The 6,327-nt window shown below is 34.8% G+C and overlaps 1 non-coding gene across 1 annotated transcript; it reads left to right on the top strand.

Moving 5' to 3' along the window:
• The first annotated feature begins 5,799 nt into the window (after positions 1–5,799).
• Positions 5,800–5,906, top strand: LOC126028979 (U6 spliceosomal RNA). Its single transcript, XR_007502644.1, has one exon. It is a non-coding gene; the product is annotated as a U6 spliceosomal RNA (small nuclear RNA).
• The last annotated feature ends 421 nt before the right edge of the window (positions 5,907–6,327 follow it).

The raw sequence follows: 6,327 nt of genomic DNA, 5'->3' as shown, positions 1-6,327 counted from the left end.
GTAGGAAGAAGGAAACATTTTTCACATCCCCTGTGAGACTGAAAATAATATCTTTATTTAAAAAACCTTAACCTGCGAAACAAAAATATATAAAATAATTTGAGCTGATTTTTTTATTCAGAGGTGATGTCTGGATTAATGGCTAAAATGAGCACATTTTGCAATGCGGGGTTTGAAGCAGGACACAGCAACTATCAGCTCCAGAGACATACAAAGACATAAACACGGGTCTTAGCTTGTTATGACAGTGGTTGCCGAGGTCAAACGTACTCCCCTTTATGGAGTCTCGAGCCCCCCCACCCTGCGAGGCATGCCCCACTATTTGAGAACCACTGCTTTAGTGCCACACAAACTCAAATATCTTGGAGTCAACTTGACTAAAGACGTGAAGGACCTATACAAAGTAAACTATAAACACTCTCCAAGAAATAAGAGAGGACATTAGGAAATGGAAGCACATACCCTGCTCATAGATTGGCAGGATCAACATAATTAATATGGCAATACTCTCAGAAGCATTGTACAGATTTAATGCGATCCCTCTAATGATTCCCATGACATTCTTCAAAGAAGTGGATCAAACACTTCTGAAATTCATTCGAAATAATAAACAACCTCGAATAGATAAAGCACTCCTTGGGAAAAGAAATATCAGAGGCATTACTTTCCCCAACTTTGAACTGTATTACAAAGCAACAGTTATCAAAACATATTGGTATTGGAATATAGACAGACCCTCAGATCAGTGGAATAGACTTGAGTACTCAGAGAATGTTCCCCAGACATCAATCACCTAATTTTTGATGAAGGAGCAAGAAATCCTAGATGGACTAAGGAAAGCCTCTTCCACAGGTGGTGTTGGCACAACTGGTTAGCTACTTGCAAAAAAAGCAAACTCAGACCCCCAGTTAACACCATATACAAAGGTAAAATCCAAATAGATTAAAGACCTTGATATCAGACTGGAAACCATAGGTATATAGAACAACATGTAGGTAAAACACTCCATGACATTGAGACTAAAGGCATTTTTAAGGAGGAAAAGCACTCTCCGAACAAGTGAAAACAGAGATAAACAGATGGGACTATATTAAGCTAAGAAGCTTCTGCAACTCAAAGGAAATAGTGTCTAGAATACAATAGCCCCCCCACTGAGTGGGAGAAAATATTCACCCAATACCCATTAGATAAGGGGCTAATATCCAAAATATACAAGGTACTGACAAAACTTTACAAAAAAAAAAAAAACATCTAATCCCATCAAAAATGGGAAGAAAAAATGAACAGACACATTGTGAAAAAAGAAATACAAATGGCCAAAAAACACATGAAAAACTGCTCCACATCACTAATCATCAGTGAGATGTAAATCAAAACAACTATAAGGTACCATCTCATGCCACAGAGATTGGCTCACGTCACAAAGAATGAGAATAGGCAGTGCTGGCAGGGATGTGGAAAGAAACTCTTTTTCCTCTGCTGGTCAAAATGCCATCTAGTCCAACCTTTTTGGAAAGCGATATGAAAATTCCTCCAAAAACAAAATTGAACTCCCATATGATCCAGCTATACCACTCCTAGGGATATGCACTAGGAACACAAAAATACAATACAAAAATCCCTTCCTCACACCTATATTCATTGCCGTGCTATTTACAATAGCCAGACTCTGGAAACAACCAAATTGCCCCTCAAAAGATAAATGGCTAAAGAAACTGTGGTACATATACAGAATGGAATATTATGCAGCCATCAGGAGAGATGAAGTCATGAATTTTTTCTATACATGGATGTACACGGATTCTATTATGAGGGAGAGAGATAGATATAGAATAGTCTCACTCATCTATGGGTTTTAAGAAAAATAGAAGACATTTTTGCAATAATCCTCAGACAAAGAGAGGAGGGCTAGAAGGTCCAGCTCATGACATGAAGCTTATCACAAAGAGTGGTGAGTGAAGTTATAGAAATAATTACACTGAGACTATCATAACTATATGGATGAATGAGGAATTGGAAAGCCTCTCTAGAGTACAGGTGGGAGTGGGTTGGGGAGGAGGGAGATTTGGGAAATTGGTGGTGAGAATGTTGCACTGGTGAAGGACTATGTTCTTTAAATTAATGAAACCCAACTACAATCATATTAATAAAAATTTTTGTAAGGTTAAAATTCAGCTCTTCCCAGTTCTGAGAACAGAAAGTAAACCCTTGGCTCAATCTTTTTTTTTTTTTTTTTTTGGTTTTTGGGCCACACCCTGTGATGCTCAGGGGTTACTCCTGGCTATGCGCTCAGAAGTTGCTCCTGGCTTCTTGGGGGACCATATGGGACGCCGGGGGATCGAACCGCGGTCCGTCCTAGGCTAGCTCAGGCAAGGCAGGCACCTTACCTCCAGCGCCACCGCCCGGCCCCCTCAATCTTATTAATCTTTTCTCTTATCTTCCTTCCTCACTTGAATTTGGGATTTATATCAGACATTATTTCATTCTCTTATAGCCATCGATACCTTGGATGATTGATTTATAAAATTATATTATATCCTAAACTTTGTCATCTTCTTCATGTAAGAAATTCCAATTCTTTTAGTTTAGTTGTTCACCTTCATTCCACACACAGAGTTAAGGTACTTCTACCCTATCACAAATCCAGCAAGTAAGAGATGTTAACTGTTTCATTGTCTCTAAACATATGTTAAATAAAATCAAGTTTTTCTTAGGAACTTATCAGGAAACAATGATTCCACGAAAATTTTCACAAAAATAAAGTGATGGAGTAAAAGTGGAGGTAAATTTACATATCACCAAATACCACATACTCAAGTATACACAAAACATTTTCTAGCTATATAAACCAAAAGATATTACAATAATAATAATTCAATTTTCTTGGCTATTCTTTATTTACATACATATTGTCTTTGCTATTTAAAGGTACCATTTTAGATTTTATTAATAAATTATTGTAAAAACAATAGTAGATTAGGAAAATTGCATGTGTGCTAAACACTACAAAATAATCCTGCATGGGTAATTTGTGTGGTAGTTTTCAATCCTCTCAAAAATTCTAGTTATAATTTTTTCCTTTAATTTTTGGACCATAATAAACTGTGATCAAGTGTTATTTCTGGCTCTATGCTCAGAGATCTCTTCATACAATTCTCTGGAGACCATATTGGATGTTGGGGATTAAATTTGGGTGGGCCATGTGTAAAGAAAATGTCCTACCCTGTATTTGCAGAATTCAATTAGTTAAATTCTGTTTACAGTTTGACCTATGTAGCATTTATCAATGCCATTCTAGTAAAGCCCAAGTACCAATGATAACCCTGCAACTTAAAATGTAACAGATTACAGCAATTCATTCAGCAGTGGAAATTAAATCTCTCCAGGTTACAAAAGGTGACATTCATTTAAACAAACAAAAGAAATACTTGGTTTTTAATTAATATTTTATACATAAATGTATAGAGTGTTATCACTGACATTAATCTTTTTGATATAAACCTCAAGTGTTCTTTTTATTAGAATTAGCTTGCTTTAAGTTGCAAGTAAAGTGTACTTACTTAAATTTATATTGATGTAGTATCAGTTACATTACACGTTTATTTTAAGGCATTGCCATTACAATGAATGATTAAAAAGTTAAAAGCATGAATTATAAAAGCATGAACATTTTAAATTATTATTATCTGAATGAATAAAGCTAAAGGCATGGCTAGTTGCTTTAACTTATAGACTGAGAATAACATGTCTAGTGCAACATATTTAGCATAATATTTACTATCATGTCTGTTTCTCCAAGATCCGATATTAAAATTGAGTGTGTTTAAATAAAACCCTCTTAAAATTATTTGTTTTAATGGACTGTGGCAGTTTTCCATTTCAATTTGAACAGTGCCATATAAACTTCATTTTAAAAAAAGTATTCCCAGTGTTAAGATATTAATAGTATGAATTACAAATAAAATTTATAGCTGGGGCTCTTTGCGAGGTGATTGGGAAAGTCTCTGCCCTGCTGAAACCTTGAGGATTTTACACACACACACACACACACACACACACACACACACACACACACACACACACACGCACGCACGCATGCACACACACACACACACACACACACACACACACATAGACCGGTTCTACAACTACTGCCATGCCAATGGCCTAGCTTCACCACTTTTTCACACGTCTTTGCAAAGACTATAATTGCCGAAAAACTCCATGCATGCGGATTTTGCAGCTTACATCTCCAGTCCAGAAATAGTTTGGAGCCAAGGCGGGTTGCCTTTCTCCAGTTACACTTGCCCCAAGGCCTCTGTACTTCCAGAAGTCCTGTCAGCTACATCTAATAACCACATTAGCTGGTGCTACATGAGCTTATCAGCCCAGTTTCACAGATCCTCAAAATCATGGACTGCGACTGTGTAATCCTCATTATTTTAAATGACTTCCCAGTAGGAATACACCAAATTATATGTGAAATTATCATGAAGCCACATAAGCTCAACAACAACAACAACAAAAACAACAACAAAACCAACAACAGAATGTTCAGTTTAATGTACAGTTTAGTGAATCTGCAGGCAGTGACTTAAAGATCCAATTGTAAGATATGAAAATTTTCACAGATTTTTTATTGAAGTTTTTTTTAATAATTTCACTATCAGTTAGTTTTACAATATTCAGTAAATTATCCACACCTGCCAAGGAGCAGGCTTCAGAGATGTTGGGAAACTGGTTAAAAAAAAGGTTAAAGGGAATGTTGTGCTGATGGTGGAATTAATGTTGGAATATTGATAGAAATAACTACACTATGAGCAACTCTTAAGTTCTATTGTCTACAATAAAAATATGTTATTTAAAAAAACTATCAATACTATTCAAGCAAAGGTTGACATTGAGAAATAAAGCAAAATAATTGGTAGAATCTTATTTATTTAGAAATATTTAGCAAATCCCTGTTTCACTGATCAGGATCAACATATTTTGGACCAAAATTTGGGAATGTTTTTCTCTGGCAATATTAGAATGTTTCCTGGGTTTTTATATTTTCTAAGGAAGATTGCTGATATTTTGAAAAATGTTCTAAGTAGTTATTGTGTTTTATATGAAATATGTTTTGGGAATTCACTCATTTTTCACACATATTTGATCTTCATCCACAGTTCCTGGTAACAATTTCCAAAGTTTTAAATATTCTAAATATAAAACTGGAGAGATAGTATAGCAACTTGAGTTCCTTGCTCTGCACATGGCAAACCTTGGTTATATTCCTGGTATAAATATAGTTTTGAAAACCACCAAGTATTCATAACATTGCATATTTAAATTGTGGCATGAAAGATAAAATTAAGCACATATTTAGAACCATCCAATTTATTGATATGATTGCAAAAGACTACAGTGCTAACACTAAAATAATTAGGTCCTCATAATTGGATCATGTTACCTGACACTGTAAGATTAAAAAATTTAGCTGATTTATTCAGTGTATAATCTCTCCTCAACTAAACTAGTTTAATTCAATCTATAACTAAGCAAGGATAGTTTCCCTTAAGACCTTGAGTCCTAAATTTCCTTTATGGAACTCAGCTCAAGCTACTCAAATTTATAACCACTATCAATGAAGAAATTCCACTTTTTCAGAGTTACAACATTCAGATATCTCAGTGTATGAAAGTTACATGATACTCAAAAACTTTTGTGAACTGAGTGATCTGAACTTTCAACACGTTTTATTTAAATTCCTATTTTGACCCTCTTCTAATCAGCACATACCATTAAAAATTAAGATTTGTGCTCGCTTCGACAGCACATATATTAAAATTGGAACGATACAGAGAAGATTAGCATGGCCCCTGCACAAGGATGACACGCAAATTCGTGAAGCGTTCCATATTTAAAAATCTTAACATTTGATAAAGGAAATCTCATGTTATACACAGCTATTTTTTTTTTCTTCAGAGCATTATTTCAAAAAGCATCTTTCCAAGAAGATATCCTCTTAGGAAAGACTGCCTACCAGGAGAGCAACTGTTGTGAAAGCAATCAAATACTTTTAATTAAAAAAAAAAAAAAACCAAATACCTTAAAATGTTTTCCCTTATGACCTCAATTCCTAGGAGGCTTTCAATTTCATCAACTATTTCTGAATTGCCTTGACATAATTAGAACAAAGTATCATGAAAATTGTAATTTTTTTATTCTGGACTGAGGTTTACCAGATGTCTAAATCACCCATTGTGAATTATGAGCAATTTAATAAATTGTGCTAAGAAGATAGATCTACCTCAAAAAATTCTAACAACTTATAAGGTCCCTATT

This window comes from Suncus etruscus, chromosome 14 (genome assembly GCF_024139225.1).
Source record: "Suncus etruscus isolate mSunEtr1 chromosome 14, mSunEtr1.pri.cur, whole genome shotgun sequence".
NCBI classification, from domain to species: Eukaryota; Metazoa; Chordata; class Mammalia; order Eulipotyphla; family Soricidae; genus Suncus; species Suncus etruscus.
This window is presented reverse-complemented; position numbering and strand designations above follow the sequence as displayed.